Source organism: Pseudophryne corroboree, chromosome 5 (genome assembly GCF_028390025.1).
Source record: "Pseudophryne corroboree isolate aPseCor3 chromosome 5, aPseCor3.hap2, whole genome shotgun sequence".
Classification (NCBI taxonomy): domain Eukaryota; kingdom Metazoa; phylum Chordata; class Amphibia; order Anura; family Myobatrachidae; genus Pseudophryne; species Pseudophryne corroboree.
In genome coordinates, this window is record NC_086448.1 from 414,366,025 (window position 1) to 414,387,022 (window position 20,998).

The following is a 20,998-nucleotide window of genomic DNA, read 5'->3' on the forward strand; positions in this document are numbered from 1 at the left end:
CGCGGCTCCGGGACGAACCCCAGGGTGAGACCTGTGTTCCGACTCCTTCTGGAGCTAATGGTGTCCAGTAGCCTAAGAAGCAGATCCTATCATTTAAGTAGGTCTGCTTCTCTCTCCTCAGTCCCACGATGCAGGGAGTCTGTTGCCAGCAGTGCTCCCTGAAAATAAAAAACCTAACAAAATTCTTTTACACAGAAAACTCAGGAGAGCTCCCTGTAATGCACCCTATCTCCTCTGGGCACAAGATCTAACTGAGGTCTGGAGGAGGGGCATAGAGGGAGGAGACAGTGCACACCCATTCTAAAAGTTCTTTATAGGTGCCCATGTCTCCTGCGGAGCCCGTCTATACCCCATGGTCCTTACGGAGTCCCCAGCATCCTCTAGGACGTAAGAGAAATAACAATTATGTGTATGGCAGTTCAAACACTTACTGCAGGAGCGTACTCCATATCTTCATGATAAAAAACAGGAACAAACACATTAAAAAAATTTAATTAAACCACATTTACCTACGTAGCTATAACACTGTTTTCCATGAAACCAACAAAACAAAAAGAAATACAACCAACAAACCCATAAAATTACTTCAACAAGATATGATTAACCTACTAAGTATGGACTACTACAAAAAGAACCAAACAAATTCAATAAACAATGGCAACGACATGTAACTTACAAACTAAACAAATATTCCCTCAAAGGAAGAACACAACAAACTGCATACTTTGGCACACCAAATTTTTAAATTCAGAGAATATTAAAACAATATGACTATGCTAATAGGCCAAAACACACTGTCACCCCTCCAACACCATCCCACCCATGGACAGGCTACTTACCTGCTCAGAAAAAGAAATAAAAACTTGAAATCCAAAATAAACTGGGCCTACTTTGGCACTCTCAAACAAAACTTGGCAAACAAAATTACAGCAACCTACAAGAGAGAGGAAAGGACACTGAGAATAGGAACAAACACACTGTCACCCCTAGAACGGTAACACTGCAAATTACATGTTAAACAACTATTAGATACTAAATGTATACACAGATACTAAATAAAAATACAAACCACACCAAAAAAAAAAAAACACAAAAAAACAGCAGTGGTTCCCCCTACATACTCTTTGTTGTTATATACTAACTAATTTAAAAACATTTTTAAGGTAGTTTAAAACACGGCGTCCGCAACACAACAGTAAAAGAATTCGCCATCTATCAAACGCACATTAGTTTGCAATGTACTGCTAAAAAACTCACACAAATCAATTCTTGGAAACACGTCTGCGTTGCTTCTATTGTATTTCATGCCATACAACCACAAACACAGGCTGCATGCATGGCGTTTAAATAGCCAGTACTGCAATTAATGGAAAAATTAGCCTAATTAGCACTTGTGTGAATTCCCGCGCTGGAAATCACATGCAGCTATAAATCGCCAGACAGCTGTGCCAACACACATGCCATCAGCAACATGGCTACTCCCGAGCAAATAGCTGCAGAGTTGAACATGGTGCAGCAGCAGATAACCGCATTAACATCTAGGAGAATGTTGCTGCGGCAGCAGATGCTACAAGCTGCCAGTGGTGATGTTGAAAGAGCAGGCCCCAGTACTGGGGCAACCTCATCTTCTGACACACAGGGGTATTCTGTGAGTCCCCTGCCAGACACAGATACTGGGGAAACTGAGGTAGATTCGGGACTAAGAACACAATCCCAAACAACACAACCAGCAAGTGAAGAGGAAGATGGTGAGGAGGTACAGGACGATACCTCACAGGCTACATCCAAAAAGCGAAAACAACAGCCTGCCTTTTCTAAGAGGGAGCTGAGAGTTCTGGTCACACAAGCCATGGACAAAATACATAGAGGCAGCAAAAACATGGGTGCTGCAACCAAAGATCGCATCTGGAGGGACATTACAGATTCTGTAAATGAAGTCGGCTCAATTGTCCGCACCCCACAGGAAGTTAGAAGACGGTAAGTGTATATTACATAGAGGCAAGGATTGTGCACATACAGATGAAGCGCTCACCAATTACCATATTAACCCCATGTGTGACATGATGGACAAAGTGATAGAGAATAAATACATTCACCCTTAATAGGATGATGATCCTCAAGGAAAAAATGGAATGGTAATTTCCTGGAAAGTTCTTTTCCTTCACATGCAAGGCATAAGTGGGACTGGTATATCCTGAAACAAAAAAGTACCTCTCTTCCCAATATGAATGAGAATTTTAGAGAGGTACTAAGAAGAGGCAGACCATAGTGTAGTACAGATTAAAAACACGCACAAGTTTAATGCCACAGATTAAATTTACAAGAAGGTTAAAATAAAACAGCATATCAATATAGACTTCATATATTTTCACAGTAGGTATATCACCAAGGAGGGCCCAGGACCACAGATGTAACCGGTGTGGGATGCAGACAGGCTTTCCGGATGCCTAGCAGCAACCAGGGTTGTTCACCAAATAGGTGGTAAAGTCCGTTGGTGTCAGAGTCAATTGTACCAACGCTGATATATGTGACCAACAGTTAGATGAACTTTCAGATCGGCTATCACAAAAGGGTTATACATCAAGAACCCTTGATATAGCCAGAAGAAGAGTGGATTGCATTGATAGGACCAACCTGTTAAAGTTAAAAGAAAAATCTACATCTGATGACGATAAATATAAATGGGCCTTTATCAGTCAGTTTAGTAGGTCTTTTAAAGAAAAAAAAATATTTAGTAAAAACTGGAATATTCTCAAACAAGACTCAGTATTAGGTGATGCATTGCCTGAGAAACCCACCTTTATTTACAGGCGAGCACAATCTCTAAAGAATCATTTGGTTAAAAGTAGTTTGGATACAGAGATCAGGCAAAGCATCAGGACTAAAGGTTTTCACCGGTGTGGTGATTGCCTGATGTGCAAAACGGTCAAAGCACCTGTGAGAAAGTTTACTGAATATACTGTTAATGGTCAAACCTATTCCATCAGGGATTTCATCACATGTCATACCAAAAATGTTGTATATGTGCTCGAATGCACCTGTGGACTTGCTTATGTGGGTCGGACAGGAAGAAGTGCTAAGGTGAGGTGGGCCGAGCACATATACAACATTCGTAAAGGTCTAGACACTCACAATGTCTCCTCTCACTTTAAGCGAGTACATGGCTCCAACACTTGCTGTTTGAGGAACTTTTGGGGCATACAAGTTGTATATCAGAAATGAAGAACGAGGGATTTAGAAAAGCGACTTGCGCAGGCTGAGATGAAATCTATACACCGTTTGGGTACCCTTACCCCCAGGGGTCTCAACGGGGATTTCGAGTTAAAATGCTTTCTCACCTAGTGCATGTCTTGTTAAGTTTCCACTACTATGTATTGCTTCATGTATACCTTTAGCTATGAGTCTGCTAATTTTTGTGTTTTTTGTTTTTTTTCGTTTTGTTTTTAAAATATATGTCAGTCCGGGACTTTGCCACTATATACACATATGGTGATATATCTATGGCTGCGGAAAGCAGACCAAGGGACTTCCTATTTGACGGGATCCATGAACAACTGACTTGTGCGTCTAGAGTACAGGAAACACTATCGCCTGAGACGCATATGGAACGCAAAATCTATTTCCGGTTCCGGCTATTGACATCATGGAATGCAAGCGCGACTTCCGGTTCCGGTTACTGACGGCAGTGACGCATGCGCCGTTCCGGGCGTCTGTTGTTCAACGAGATGGACATCACCTGAGAACCCTAATGGGTGGCTGTTATAAACTGCTCTGTGGAGTGAATGGGTCATGCTTCTGAAGAAGGACTTTACGTCCGATACGCGTTAAGCGTGACCTTGTTTTATTTCATCATTGACTCTGACACCAACGGACTTTACCACCTATTTGGAGAACAACCCTGGTTGCTGCTAGGCATCCGGAAAGCCTGTCTGCATCCCACACCGGTTACATCTGTGGTCCTGGGCCCTCCTTGGTGATATACCTACTGTGAAAATATATGGAGTCTATATTGATATGCTGTTTTATTTTAACCTTCTTGTAAGTTTAATCTGTGGCATTAAACTTGTGCGTGTTTTTAATCTGTACTACACTATGGTCTGCCTCTTCTTAGTACCTCTCTAAAATTCTCATTCATATTGGGAAGAGAGGTACTTTTTTGTTTCAGGATATACCAGTCCCACTTATGCCTTGCATGTGAAGGAAAAGAACTTTCCAGGAAATTACCATTCCATTTTTTCCTTGAGGATCATCATCCTATTAAGGGTGAATGTATTTATTCTCTATCACTTTGTCCATCATGTCACACATGGGGTTAATATGGTAATTGGTGAGCGCTTCATCTGTATGTGCACAATCCTTGCCTCTATGTAATTGTTTTTTGATGTGTGGGATACACCTCTATTGTGCACACCGATAGCTGCTCACTGAGTTTTGTTGCGCATCTACACCGTAAATATCTGTTGTACCATTGTCCTTGTTCTATCCTAATTTCGGTGTTTTGCTGCAAACATGTTTGCCTTTAGGGACAGTAGAAAAGACCTTTTGAAAACCATGTTCTCGGATGTTGGAGAGAATGTTGATATTAACGATGAAAATCTCAGTTCTGTTTTCAAAAAATTAGAGGTGGTGATGTTGAAAGAAAATAGAATGTGGTAGGAGGTAGCAACTTTAGAACGCTACCAGGGAGCCCATCTGATACCAAAAGGGTTAAAAATTCAGAAAGCCCCATCTTTCAACTCACCAGACTCTGATTTTAGAGATGAATGGAATAAGATCTTATATTCATGCTCATCAGCTTTAATTGATTTAATCATTAGGGAAAGGAGGGTAAATTTAGTCAAATTGAATGATGAAATTACCGTCCTTCAAACCCTTATACATCCCTATAAAGATTCAGATGAATTCTGTACATTGGAGAAATCCTTGTTACAAAAAATGAATAAAAGCACGAATGAGTTAAGGGAAAGGAAACAAAAGAAATTTAAAAGAGATTTGATTGAATTAAAGCAAGTTGACCCTGAGACAAAGGTCCCTACAAGAGAGGTAGAACAAAAAGCCTCCCTAAAGAAAACACTCCCTGCTAACATAAGAAAAAGACCACATGGGTCTATAAATACCCCTAGATCTAATTACCATAAGTACAATCCCACTCCAGAAACACCCCCTCCATGGAGAAAGAATAAAAATAAAAATCTTCTACTCAAATATGAGAGAGGGTATTATCCCCCTAGGGATGAATATTCAAATAGGCCGTATAGAGATCAGTGGAGAAATAGAGAAAGGAGGATGGAGAATGATCAAAAATATAGAAGGGATGAGTATCGTCCAAGGTATAATAGAGAACCAAATCCCTCAAATAGGCCCTTTGAGGTAAAAACCACAAATAGATTCACATCATTACGGGATAGAGACGAGACTGATCCTTCTTTTTTAGAGTTTGGTCCAAGGACCCCATTGAGAAGGAGATAGTAAATAGGCCTAATGACACCAATAAATTAGATCAACATATAAGGACTAAAAGAGGGAAAAGGGCAGGAAAAAAGACTGGAACGAAACGATATAAAAATAAAACCAAAATTACATCTGGTATCATTTCGGACAAAGATAATCAGATGCCAACTCCGACCCCTGCCCCTGAGCCTTCTAGTACATTTAGTCTGGAAGGTAAAATATTCAACCTTTCCGACAAAGTACTATCTGTACATGAGACTAAGGTTCTACAAAAGGGACTTAATTTTGCACCGTCCAGTAAACCCAACTCGTTTGACATCTTTCTAGATGTACAAAAATTTGTTCGTAAGCTCACCATCAAATGTTTTTTTCTAAATAAAGAGAATGACAGTATAGAGGTTGAGACTCCTGGGAAGGTATCCCGCTTTAAGGCACCTTCCACCTTTTACCCAATTCAGTCTAGAGGGAATTGTCTCGATGTATTCAACAAGGTGGTTTGTGAGGAAATTGAACGGGAAATACAAAAGGTCCCTAAAAAGAATAGACCTAATTTAACGAAAAAAGAATTTGAGGCCATTCGTTCATTAAGTGAGGATAAGGATGTGATTATCAAACCTGCTGATAAGGGTGGAGGTGTGGTCCTTATGAAGAGGGAGACATACATGGAGGAAGTGTACAAGCAGTTGAAAGATGGTAATACCTACCAGAAACTCAGAGCGGATCCAACAGTACGTATTGATAAGGCACTTTTGGAACTAAGCACTCAGGCATTGGATGATAAGATCATCTCAAAAAGTGAGTTTGAGTTTCTGAATATTAAAGATCCATCTATTCCTACCATGTATGTTCTCCCTAAAGTTCATAAGGACCCCCTCCACCCCCCAGGGCGGCCAATTATATCTGGCTGTAATAGCCTGACCAGTAACCTTTCTGAAATGGTTGACCACTATTTGCAGCCTTCAGTGGTTAGCACTAGATCTTTTGTAAAAGACACAGGAGATATTTTAAGAAGCCTGACAGGCTATATGTGAGAAGCTGGTGACCTCCTCTGTACAGCTGATGTGTGTACATTATACACAATCATAGAGATGGAGAAGGGTCTAATCGCTGTTTCCCATTTTTTACATTTGAGCAGCTATAATGAGCCCACTAAAGCCTTCATATTGGAGAGCATCAAATTTATTCTCCTTAATAATTATTTTTTCTTTGATGGGGCTTTTTACTTGCAGCGGATTGGCACCGCCATGGGCACCAGGTTCGCCCCCAGTTACGCCAATTTATTTATGGCGTACTGGGAGGACATTAAGATCTGGCCGAGTGGCAGTCTGGTGGCGGGCCTGGTGTCCTGGCGGCGCTACATCGATGATGTACTTTTTATTTGGCGTGGAGGGGAGGAGTCTCTACAGGTTTTCTGTGACATGTTGAATTTGAATGATATGTCCATCAAGTTCACGTTCACCAAAAGCGATACTGAAATATCTTTCCTTGATATAAGCATTTATATTGCCGATGGTCAAGTTCAAACTAAGACATACAGGAAAGATACTGATTCAAACAGTTTCATTGACAGGACAAGCCGACATCATGCAAACTGGCTGGACGGAATACCGTTCAGCCAGTTTACAAGAGTTAAGAGAAATTGTACCAACGCTGATATATGTGACCAACAGTTAGATGAACTTTCAGATCGGCTATCACAAAAGGGTTATACATCAAGAACCCTTGATATAGCCAGAAGAAGAGTGGATTGCATTGATAGGACCAACCTGTTAAAGTTAAAAGAAAAATCTACATCTGATGACGATAAATATAAATGGGCCTTTATCAGTCAGTTTAGTAGGTCTTTTAAAGGAATAGAAAAAATATTTAGTAAAAACTGGAATATTCTCAAACAAGACTCAGTATTAGGTGATGCATTGCCTGAGAAACCCACCTTTATTTACAGGCGAGCACAATCTCTAAAGAATCATTTGGTTAAAAGTAGTTTGGATACAGAGATCAGGCAAAGCATCAGGACTAAAGGTTTTCACCGGTGTGGTGATTGCCTGATGTGCAAAACGGTCAAAGCACCTGTGAGAAAGTTTACTGAATATACTGTTAATGGTCAAACCTATTCCATCAGGGATTTCATCACATGTCATACCAAAAATGTTGTATATGTGCTCGAATGCACCCGTGGACTTGCTTATGTGGGTCGGACAGGAAGAAGTGCTAAGGTGAGGTGGGCCGAGCACATATACAACATTCGTAAAGGTCTAGACACTCACAATGTCTACCTCTCACTTTAAGCGAGTACATGGCTCCAACACTTGCTGTTTGAGGAACTTTTGGGGCATACAAGTGGTATATCAGAAATGGAGCACGAGGGATTTAGAAAAGCGACTTGCGCAGGCTGAGATGAAATCTATACATCGTTTGGGTACCCTTACCCCCAGGGGTCTCAACGGGGATTTCGAGTTAAAATGCTTTCTCACCTAGTGCATGTCTTGTTAAGTTTCCACTACTATGTATTGCTTCATGTATACCTTTAGCTATGAGTCTGCTAATTTTTGTGTTTTTTGTTTTTTTTTTTTCGTTTTTTTTTTAAATATATGTCAGTCCGGGACTTTGCCACTATATACACATATGGTGATATATCTATGGCTGCGGAAAGCAGACCAAGGGACTTCCTATTTGACGGGATCCATGAACAACTGACTTGTGCATCTAGAGTACAGGAAACACTATCGCCTGAGACGCATATGGAACGCAAAATCTATTTCCGGTTCCGGCTATTGACATCATGGAACGCAAGCGCGACTTCCGGTTCCGGTTACTGACGGCAGTGACGCATGCGCTGTTCCGGGAGTCTGTTGTTCAACGAGATGGACATCACCTGAGAACCCTAATGGGTGGCTGTTATAAACTGCTCTGTGGAGTGAATGGGTCATGCTTCTGAAGAAGGACTTTACGTCCGATACGCGTTAAGCGTGACCTTGTTTTATTTCATTATTGACTCTGACACCAACGGACTTTACCACCTATTTGGAGAACAACCCTGGTTGCTGCTAGGCATCCGGAAAGCCTGTCTGCATCCCACACCGGTTACATCTGTGGTCCTGGGCCCTCCTTGGTGATATACCTACTGTGAAAATATATGGAGTCTATATTGATATGCTGTTTTATTTTAACCTTCTTGTAAGTTTAATCTGTGGCATTAAACTTGTGCGTGTTTTTAATCTGTACTACACTATGGTCTGCCTCTTCTTAGTACCTCTCTAAAATTCTCATTCATATTGGGAAGAGAGGTACTTTTTTGTTTCAGGATATACCAGTCCCACTTATGCCTTGCATGTGAAGGAAAAGAACTTTCCAGGAAATTACCATTCCATTTTTTCCTTAAGGATCATCATCCTATTAAGGGTGAATGTATTTATTCTCTATCACTTTGTCCATCATGTCACACATGGGGTTAATATGGTAATTGGTGAGCGCTTCATCTGTATGTGCACAATCCTTGCCTCTATGTAATTGTTTTTTGATGTGTGGGATACACCTCTATTGTGCACACCGATAGCTGCTCACTGAGTTTTGTTGCGCATCTACACCGTAAATATCTGTTGTACCATGGTAAGTGTATATTGACACACAATTTTATGTGGAGTCAAATCCCCATAGGAAGGGGAAAAGAAAAAGAAACCAGATAAATTTAAGGTGCACTCATCCAACTATTAATTTATCAATATGATTGTTGTTATAGAACATATATATCCGCAGCAGCAGTATCAAATACAGGCTAAAGTGCTCAATAACCATAAATAGTATAGAGGTTTATTATGTAATTCATTTATGTGGGACTCAATTGTCCTTTATTGAAATTAGAGCGAAATATTAAAATACATAGAGTAAGATGCAGAGAATAAAAAGTGACAGAAATAGAATATATGTGAATAAAGATTTAAAAAACAAAGCTAATGTGTTCGTCCCTTCTTATATTTTCCTGTGTTTATTTTACTTGTGCATTTACATACATATATTTATGCAGCACTGTGTCAGTGCTATCTTTATATGAGACCTACAGTTTTCATATTCATTAGAGCCTGTTATGCTGCAGTAGAGGGAAACTATGCTGTCTTGCTTAAAAGTTACAAGCTGTTGCAACAAATTGTAGCCAAGTTTCTCTCCACTCCTGCCTATAAGGCTGTAATAATAATAACTTGATTGTAATGTTACACGTGGAGGGGTGTAACAATGTTGCTAAATGTGCAACTTTTGCCTGAAACTCTAAAATGTCACATGGTTGCTGGTATGACATTATATGTATAAACCCAGTGTTTGAGAGAAACAATGGGGATAAGCCTGGGTAAACAGTTTCACTGCCCTATATTAGAGGCTGTCTGCTTCATAGAGCTTAAGAATCTCTGACCCCAGTTGCTGCTGTTAATAATGCATAAATAAATGTGCTAGGGAGGTGGGTTTAATATATTCCAATATGATGTTAATCCACACTATTTTCCACCTTGTGTATAAGTTTGTATTGGCAGCAGTCGTTGCTGGTACTTAGCAATATTAACTTGTGTCCATGCAGGACATATTAGTAGCACTTAGATATTGCTCATTAAACTCAAGTAGCTTGTATTTTATATATAGTGGGTATCAGAGGATCATGCCCCTGTTTGCCGACTAGCTGCAGTACACATACAATAGCCCTAGATGTCCACTGGATACAGAGAAATTCTTGTATCTGGCATAAACCCAGTTATTTCTCTTGTTTGATATAAGTGTCAGCTATCCCACAGCATACACATGAAATTTCAGGTAAGTATAAAGACATTTGAAAACTCCTCTCTACGAGCAGGTTTGGCTCCTGACACTGCACTATAGGTCTCACATGTATGTTATATATCAACTGCACTTTTTAAACATTATTATTAAAACGGGAGCACATAGCTGAAGCCGGTTCCCATACCGGGAGTCGAACCCGGGCCGCCTGGGTGAAAACCAGGAATCCTTCCCATATTGTCTAGCGGTAAGGATTCCTGGTTTTCACCCAGGCGGCCCGGGTTCGACTCCCGGTATGGGAACCGGCTTCAGCTATGTGCTCCCGTTTTAATAATAATGTTTAAAAAGTGCAGTTGATATATAACATACATGTGAGACCTATAGTGCAGTGTCAGGAGCCAAACCTGCTCGTAGAGAGGAGTTTTCAAATGTCTTTATACTTACCTGAAATTTCATGTGTATGCTGTGGGATAGCTGACACTTATATCAAACAAGAGAAATAACTGGGTTTATGCCAGATACAAGAATTTCTCTGTATCCAGTGGACATCTAGGGCTATTGTATGTGTACTGCAGCTAGTCGGCAAACAGGGGCATGATCCTCTGATACCCACTATATATAAAATACAAGCTACTTGAGTTTAATGAGCAATATCTAAGTGCTACTAATATGTCCTGCATGGACACAAGTTAATATTGCTAAGTACCAGCAACGACTGCTGCCAATACAAACTTATACACAAGGTGGAAAATAGTGTGGATTAACATCATATTGGAATATATTAAACCCACCTCCCTAGCACATTTATTTATGCATTATTAACAGCAGCAACTGGGGTCAGAGATTCTTAAGCTCTATGAAGCAGACAGCCTCTAATATAGGGCAGTGAAACTGTTTACCCAGGCTTATCCCCATCGTTTCTCTCAAACACTGGGTTTATACATATAATGTCATACCAGCATTCTCTACACCATGTGACATTTTAGAGTTTCAGGCAAAAGTTGCACATTTAGCAACATTGTTACACCCCTCCACGTGTAACATTACAATCAAGTTATTATTATTACAGCCTTATAGGTGTCGAAGTCAGAAAAATGTCTCTATGCACGTTGCCATATTTGCACCGCACACTGGTCCGCGCTGCGCGTGCGTGCGCTCTCCCGTGGAGGCGCATACCCGCAATAGCGTGCACTCACAGGCGCGGTATGCGTATTTACGGTAGAGTTTACGTAGTCGTAGCGTGCGACTCATTCGTTACATATTTTCACAATTAATGTAGTTTATAGATTATGGTCCCTTTGATAGATTCTGAAAGTTTGGTTAATATAGAATGTCCCTGAACGGAGGAATCCCTCTTTGTATTGTGCGAAGGGTCTAACAGGAGTCAGACAGTGGTGTTTGGTACCTATCGGAAGAGTATTTAAATAGCAATATTCCGGTGTTGGTTTGGAGCAGATTAATTGCTCGTGCGAATAGTTATGGACATAAGAAGTTATGTCCATTTATTTATTATTATTTGTCCTTACTTAGTCATGCATCTGAACAGTTGGAGACAGGCATCAGTAGGTCTCAAATGTCTCTTTGACCTCAGAGATCCCCCAAACAATAGTTTGCATGTTAAGAGGGCCTCATATCTACACATGCATAAGGTAAACACAGGAATAGTAATTGAAGATCAATTGTACTCCAAATCAGTATCTTTCCCGCAGACGGAGTACAATAGTCTTTAATTACACTGAGCTTTTGAGACTCAATGAGGAGGGTCAACACCTGTGTTTACAAATGGGGCTGGATTTGTATACAGGAGAATGAGGGCTGAGATGTCATTGTCTCAACTGAAAGTGGACATCATGAATATAGAACAGAACCCAGACAGGATTCTGTTTTGTATTCGCCAAACAATACCCCCTCCAGAAGACAGGAATGTGTTAGTTATCACCCATTGTTTTGCATAACCAGGGCCACTGATATGAATCAACTTGTGACCTTTGTTATAATGCGAAGCCGAGTTCCTGCGTCCAATGGACAGTGAGACTGTAGGGACCAATAGATTGCATTGTGTGAGTAGCATAAAAGACGGGCCTGTGACATCCAGCCTTTACTTCTCTTCAAACTGTTATCATTGCTGATAATCGGGAAGCTGGCTGTCCAGAGGCGCTTGCGATCGTTACCCTTTGTGCGTAAGTTTCTCTCCGTAATCATTGTCTTTCTGTGAGCCAATTCCTCTCTCTCTCTCTCCATCTCTCTCTCTCTTCTTTACTCTTATATCTCTCATAGTATTATAGCATTGTATTGTATAGCATTCAGGTTAGTATAGTATTGTTTTTTTGTATTTATTGTTTAGATCTGTGGTTAGGAAGTCTCTGTTATATTGTAGTGTATCATATGTACTGTTATCCCCTTTTACAAGTATATTAGACATAATACAGTTAATAGGCCTTGGAACCTAAACCAGTATCTGTGTATTTTCTATAGTGATAAGTGTTCACTTGAGCGTCGGTGACGCTCAAGCAGCTTTGTAGATAGTCAGGTTACACAAGGTTGCACTTACACCCTGTACTCACATTAAGGTATTCAGTGTATTTCATTGGTATAAGGTTTTAACATAAAGGTATAGTGTTGTAAGCGTCTGCATCGCTGGTGACCTCCTCGTGGTCTCGAGCGTATGCTACGCTACAGCGAATCATTCCCCTAGACATAACCAATAACGTGTCCTGTGATCACTGGGCCGTGAGCGAATGTGACGCTTGAGCGTCTCGCCTACGGCTGAGCGATCGCTACGCAGATAGCGTACCATTACGGTACTTCTTAAGTAAACAGCGTACAGTGTTCTTAGCTTCATAAAGGGTTGTTTATACGACAAAGGAATTTAGCATTGTCAATTGGGGACTCGTCCTATACTTCTCACATCTGCACTAGGTAGATCAGCAGACATTATCCCCCAGCAAAGGGTGGGAGATTGTCTCATAGTGCTGGCGGGATAAGCGTCTGCTTCGCTTAGATAAAGAGTGCTGAAGGAACCCGGTAACCGGAAGTAAGAACAAAACGCTTGTGTCTTTTTAAAACTGTTTATTTTTCTTTTGTCTTGCGTACGCATACATACCTGCATTTCTTTTCACTTGTGTATTTCATTTTTCGTATATCACTATTCCTGTTTGCCAAATTTTATAGTTGATAGAAAGTGCTAAAAGGAGATTTGCTGTTATTTAATAGTAGAGGTAATAGTTAAAGTATAGAACAACACACGGTTTGTCTGAAGATACAAGGCAGTCAGTGTGGATTGCGGTAGATGATCAGGGATCACCTACATTGATAAATAAATATATTGTGTTACGGTGGATCCTTTGCATTGCGTACACGTGTCGCTAACAAAGACTAGCGTACGCAATCCAAAAGGCAGACGCACGCAGCGTTCATTACGCAACGTAGCGTCCGGTTACGCCCACGTAGCTCAAGTTGTGATAAAGTGAAGTAACGCAAAGGCGATAATTAACGCACAGCGGTAGATAACGCGACGCGGTAAATAACGCAAATCTATTTTTAGAAAATCTGAAATTTAGTTTAACAGATCCTGCTCCTAATTGGTAACACTCTTGGCCTGAAGACAATTTCTGCGCAGAAATAGACATAGAAACAAAGTGTACATGTGTTGAGTGAGTGTGTTTATACAATTTAAAAGGTGGAACCAAAAGGAAAAGCCGAGTACTCGTCGAGGGACATACGTGTAAGTGACATATACGGTGGCTAGGGAGGCATCTCTGGTTAAATAATATTTGAGCATTAGAGTATAGCGGACCATAAGGAGACAAAGAGGTCCGCTATAAAAGTACAGTGGCACAACGCCTGGGGTGTTGGTGCAGAACCCATATAGGCCATACAAGCTCTCGCTGAAGGAATCGCGGCCGGAAACATCGATTCCATTGATCTTTCAGTACATGACAAGTAGTGCTCGTGTACTGAACGATTGGACCGCACGTAATTGTGTGCAGTAGTTAGTAATCTGACCTAATACCATCAGAGTAAAGTGGTCACAAACGCTATTTGTACATTCTGACGTGATTTGTGTAATTTTTTATTTTTTGGGAAGGGAAGTTCGCTGGTCACTCAGGAACTATCCAACAACCGATACTTGCTGGGGAAAGCGCCCCAGTAAATAAAGGTTCACAGGGGCCCTAGGTTGGGTACAGCAGCTCTGGCTACAGTGATTGCAGCACAGGCCAACGTGGGCGAGAAGTAAGTGGGGTACTTGATAAACCACCACCGCCGGCCTGCCCAAGGACATCTTGGTTTGTTTGTAAGGGTTCGCTGAAAGCCTTGATATTCAAGGAGGAATAGGCAACGCCTGCAGATTATGGGGGCCATTTGTTCAGGTAGGGGGCGATCAACCTCGGTTCGGGTTGATTCAGAGAACCGATCCATCGGGTCGGCACGATATGTGAAATATGGAAATCACGCTGAAGTTTTATGTGATGAATGGGAGAGAATGACTGTACAAGACAGGGACAAATTCCCAAGAATAGGTAGCTTCAGTCCAGTAGTGTTACAAAATTTAAGGAGGAGGATAAGTCTCGTTGAACCAACGAAGAGACAAAATAAACATTATGAATATTTACAGTTATGGCAACAGGAAAGTGAATTACAAAAAGAGTCTATTGACTTTTCTGACTCTTATCTTGAGGGGAGAGACATGGCAGCAGGAGAGGAGTTGATTGCGGAGAGAAAAGCACAAAAGTGGAACAATAAAAACGCTCTTAGCAACTGTAATATAGATTATAAGAATAAGTGTAATAAATGTAACTATGATTATTGTAATACTGTTGAATGTACAACTATTAACCTGTGCAAGTTGCCCCCCATGTCAAACCTCCCTCAGGAATACAAACAAGACAGTGAGCCCAGAACGATGTCAGCACCTCTTCCAGCAACCATCACAAAAGCCATCCAGGTGGACACGACCAAATTGGTAAAGGCAATAATCGAACCCCCTAACGGAGGGTCAGGTGAGGTCGTGTCCACAGGTACGTACAATGTTTCATATCACGCACAAACAGAGGTACCCCATATTGTAAGACCAACACAAGATGATGTAACTGAGCTCGATCTGGCCAGGGTGATCTCAGTCCCCAATGGGAAGACTGACGATCAGGGAATCATTCCCGTCAAGGACAGTGCAATGCGCTGTCTCTTGTCCCGGACCGAATTGAGATCAATTATGTCCGAATTTCCTGATCCTGGGAAAAATCTAGCCAAATGCCAAAGGTTTATTAAAGAACTAGGAAACGCCACAGAACCCACCAACAAAGAGTGGCGGACAGTGCTGAGGGCATGTTTGCCCTCCAGGGTTGACCCTGAAAAATTCATTGCTGATTGTAAATTAAACATGGAGGTACCCTGTATGGAGGAACACAATCAGGAATGTATTAGGCAGATTAACCGACAGTTAGGAATATATTTCCCAACCACTGTCAAGTGGAGTGAAATTTTCTCCATAAGGCAAAACGAAAAGGAAAATGTTTCTAATTATTTCAATCGAGCACTGCAAATAATGGCTAGGAACACTGGGATCGCAGACATCAAGACAAATGCACAACATAAAGGAATAGCGGTTAAGGCAGTGGTGGCCAACGCGTGGCTCTTGAGCCACATGCGGCTCTTTCTTCATTCAAATGTGGCTCCCAACACTCAAAGCCACGTGACCACAAGAGATCTGTAAACCGCTGCACTCCAGCCAGACATGCAGCAGCACTACGTAGACTGAGAACTGAGAGAGCCAAATACACACGGGGGAGCTGGCTGGAGTGACACAGGCGGGTGCTGGCTGGAGTGACACAGGCGGGTACTGGCTGGAGTGACACATGGAGAAAATGAAGTGTGTTATGTGAATCTGGCTTTTCAATATATTTTATGCGGATCTGGCTTTTTCAATTATTTGATGTAGAAGTGGCTTTTTCATTGTATTTTATGTTGGATCTGGCTTTTTCAATGTATTTTATAGCAGGGGCGTGGCCTAGCAGGCACAAGGTCACACCCCATTTTTGCAAGTGCGTCTTCGGCTCGAAGTCGGCTCTTTGATGTACCTAACAAGATTTCTTGGCTCTTTGTCTCTGACTGGTTGGCCACCCCTGGGTTAAGGTATTAATGAATGGTTTAAAGGATGAATTAAAAACAAGGGTACAGACCACCAACCCAAACTGGAGAGAGATCTCGGTGGCCGCACTAAGAGAGGCCGTCATTAATCATGATCAGAATAGCACCAGGTACAGAGAGTCACTAAAAGATAAGTTAATGGCAGCAAATATTCAGGCCCAAACCACAAGACCACCCCAACAAAAGCCACACACCCCTGCGAGAAATCCAGATATGAAAGTCTGTTACAGTTGTCATAAAAAGGGACACATTGCAAGAGATTGTAGGTCAAGAGAAAAACAACACCATAATCATAAAAACCAAAGAATCAGGGAAGTACAGGGGAAACGATTGATGATGATGAACATCCGAGCGTTTGAGGAGGCATCAAATCAACCAAAACCCCAGGCCATTGGCACATGGAGGAACTTAAGGATTTGTGATCTGTGCAAAAGAGAAGGGCATTATGCCAGTAACTGCAACAGCCCACATAAAATCAGACCCCCTAGACATGAAAATGAGCAAAAGTTATGACACACCAAATTACAAGCAGGGATCATATAGGAAGAATTTTGGGCCACACCCATAATATATAGTTAGGAAAGGTGATCATTAGGACTGATGGTAAGCCTGAGGTAACGGTTAGTAAATTGGGAGGTCATTCACTGAAGACACAGGAATGACCAGGTTAAACGTTGTAAATGTATTTGTGAAAAATGTTTTTTCTTTCTCTCTCTATCCCCATCTCTGACGATTATTGGTAAGAATTCAAACATTGCATATTCGCTTGGTCCTTGCAGAAGTCTACCAAACCCCAGCATGACCTATCCACCACAATGTATTCTGGCCAGATACAGACAGTGGAATAATGCAAGTGCTGGTGGGGAGGGACTGCTCAAGGAAACCATTAGACACGTAGATACGACAGCCTAATAGTCTGACAATGTTTTCTTAATGTTGACAACGTTTAAAAATGCTTTGTTTCTCTTCTCTTATTGGTGGTTATTGTCGGGTTATGTAATGTATATATGCACATGAATTGTTCTCTATCTCTTTTGTTTTTTATTTTCTCTCTCTCCTCACTCATGTTTCCATGATTTAAAGATGGTATGTCACCCCTAAGTGTTAACCAATGGTAATGCCAGATTTTTGCTCCACACAGAAAGATCGCTAGTTAGGAAGAAAGATTACATCACCAGAAGGTTCATTCGGAAGACTGAAGAGACAGCACCTTTTGAGAGGACAGCAGAACAAAAAGAACAACAAAACGAGAGAACTTATTATCGTAACGAGTTCTCTCCCCCTCAAACTGATTTTCTTATACCCCCTTTACAAATTTCTTCTTTTCTCCTCCTGTAAGATGGACTTGCCCCAAGAGACTGTGACATGGATTTTCCCGTTAACCATGATGTTGACCAGAGCAGTCTGTTTCGGTGAGAGTACCAGTGAGGTCGAGAAAGGATCCAGAAAGGTCCTGATGACTGAGACGGAGGTGTAAATTTCCAATAGCAACCCAATCACCAAGCAAAGGCGAGTACCGGGCACGATCTAACAACCATGTTATTTGTAAACAACTGTGAAGGAATGTTAGTTCAAAAAGAAAGTTGTATCTGTAGGCTCTGTAACAAAGAAATGCCAATCCAGTTTTAATATCCATATGGACCGGCATCCATTGAGTGACTATCACTCCTTAGTGGGTAATGTGTTAAATAAGACCGATTGTTGGGTATGCTCTCAAGTACCTCAGGGACACAGCAAATCAGGGCTAGTACCATTTCCTTTAACGTTAGGGGAGGTACTTGAGCTAAGTGGTGGGAGACCGGTGGACCGGAGGTTTAATATCTCCAGCCCTCCTAGTTTGAAGCTCCACCAATACCATGTGGATAGGTCCCTCATATGTTTTAACATCTCCAATCCCAGAAAACCGGGAAATTGGGAAGTGTCATGGAGCAACCTTACCATGACCTTTTCACACAGAGCAGATAGAATGCCTACAGATACAGAGCTGGTACGCCACATAGCCAGTAGAGGAAAATCTTTTCGGTATCGATATACCTTAGGAAATAGGATTACTAGAGTTGGAGAGGTATCACCAGGATACTGTGCACATGTCATACAAACTGATACGTGCATTAGGCAGATGGAAGAATTAGGGTCAGGAGATTTCACCTGGAAGGTTTGTAACATGGTCATGTCCTTCTCCGTCCCTTATGTTCTCCCCGATGACGCATATTTCATATGCGGGAGAAAGGCGCACAAGTGGCTAGCCCCAAACTCTGAAGGATTGTGTTATATTGGAAAAGTATTGCCTGAAGTGATGACTGTTACACATGACAAAATGAAGGACATACACCGTGGTGCCCAAGCTCCTTATACTCACACTCACTACGAGCACCGGGTTAAAAGACAACTGTCAGAAAGGTTAGAGCATCCGGCCTCTGATCTTATCCATGAATCCACCGGGATTCAGGTTCTGGTAGCGTTAGATTTCACTCGTACCGCTCGAGGAGTGATGAATTATAAATACATTTCCGCACTCGCCAATTTGTTAGATAATATCACTGAAATGTATGATGACACGTTTAGATACACTGGAAGAGAACTTCAAGCTTACAAAACAGAACTAGTTCAGCATAGGATGGTTCTTAATTACCTTACAGCAGTAACAGGCGGATATTGTGTTACATTGGCAACACAGTACGGCATAAAGTGTTGCACGTATATCACAAATAGCACCGAGGATCCGGTAGAGGTCATAGACCAAAAGATGGATGATATTCTGCAATTAAAGTGGGAATTTCGTCGAAAACACAATCTCACCCTTGCTGCTGTAGGTAATGAGCTGACTGGTTGGGTGTCATGGTTGAACCCGCGAAATTGGTTCTCCGGTTTGGGAGACTGGGCTCAAGGAGTCATAATGGATGTTGGAAAGTTTCTACTATGTATCTTGGGTGTCATTATATCGATTGGATTGATATTTAGATGCGGGCAGGCTTTAATGAGGTGCAAACAAAGTACAAAAGTGATGAGCTTGAGGAGTGAGGAAACTGTAATTAACCTGGATTTGATTTATGACCCAATGATAGAAACCAGAATGTGATGAAAAATGCGATTATGCGGTCCGTTTCTTTCACCTGTTTTTCTGCTTTTCTCCAAGATACAAAGACCCCTTGGACGAGGAAGTTGACGAGACGGTATACAGACAAGACAACAGACAAGACCAAAGATGCAGCTTTTGACCACTTGAGAAATGGACACTTGATGAACTTTGCCATGGATCCCCAGTTTCCCTAGTACTTTTAAACTCACGCTAGCCCAACATTTTTTTGTAAATCTGATGGCTCAGACAAAGCTATTTGCTCATGCCTAAGGAGCAATACAGCGCAAAGAAGACGACTCTCAACAGATACCGAACACAACCTCAACGACAGATGTACATTTCCCTGACATAGAATATCATTGCATTCTCCATAAGTGTTCTTTATCTTCATCTCTACAACCCTCAGGTAATAACACACATAGACGATAGGGAATACAGGCACAGATATCAGCAACCACATACCTCCCCCATTCATGTATCATCAATTAAAATGTGCATCCCCATTTTGTTACAACTACAGCCGAAATGAGCTCGGTAGAGTTTGACAGCCCATCCACAGACCCTTAGTACGGGATAAGAAGGAATTCAAATGTATACTTCGCAATACCTCGAAGCTTGATTTACCACACGTACGGCACGATGATACATGACCCCCCAAACATGGACTCATACACACATGCTTCTACTTTCTCACTAGGTCATACCCTTTTCACACCTACTCCTCTCTTCTTCCTTACCCCACCATGGAAATCAATTAACCCCTGACTTACATTTTTCTCCTTAAATGTTTTGTGGCAGTTATTATTGACTGCCAAAGGGTGGACTGTCGAAGTCAGAAAAATGTCTCTATGCACGTTGCCATATTTGCACCGCACACTGGTCCGCGCTGCGCGTGCGTGCGCTCTCCCGTGGAGGCGCATACCCGCAATAGCGTGCACTCACAGGCGCGGTATGCGTATTTACGGTAGAGTTTACGTAGTCGTAGCGTGCGACTCATTCGTTACATATTTTCACAATTAATGTAGTTTATAGATTATGGTCCCTTTGATAGATTCTGAAAGTTTGGTTAATATAGAATGTCCCTGAACGGAGGAATCCCTCTTTGTATTGTGCGAAGGGTCTAACAGGAGTCAGACAGTGGTGTTTGGTACCTATCGGAAGAGTATTTAAATAGCAATATTCCGGTGTTGGTTTGGAGCAGATTAATTGCTCGTGCGAATAGTTATGGACATAAGAAGTTATGTCCATTTATTTATTATTATTTGTCCTTACTTAGTCATGCATCTGAACAGTTGGAGACAGGCATCAGTAGGTCTCAAATGTCTCTTTGACCTCAGAGATCCCCCAAACAATAGTTTGCATGTTAAGAGGGCCTCATATCTACACATGCATAAGGTAAACACAGGAATAGTAATTGAAGATCAATTGTACTCCAAATCAGTATCTTTCCCGCAGACGGAGTACAATAGTCTTTAATTACACTGAGCTTTTGAGACTCAATGAGGAGGGTCAACACCTGTGTTTACAAATGGGGCTGGATTTGTATACAGGAGAATGAGG

At 41.5% G+C, this 20,998-nt stretch overlaps 1 non-coding gene across 1 annotated transcript; it reads left to right on the top strand.

Annotated features, from left to right (window-relative positions):
* The first annotated feature begins 10,442 nt into the window (after positions 1–10,442).
* Positions 10,443–10,514, top strand: TRNAE-UUC (transfer RNA glutamic acid (anticodon UUC)). The gene has a single exon. It is a non-coding gene; the product is annotated as a tRNA-Glu (tRNA).
* Positions 10,515–20,998: the final 10,484 nt, after the last annotated feature.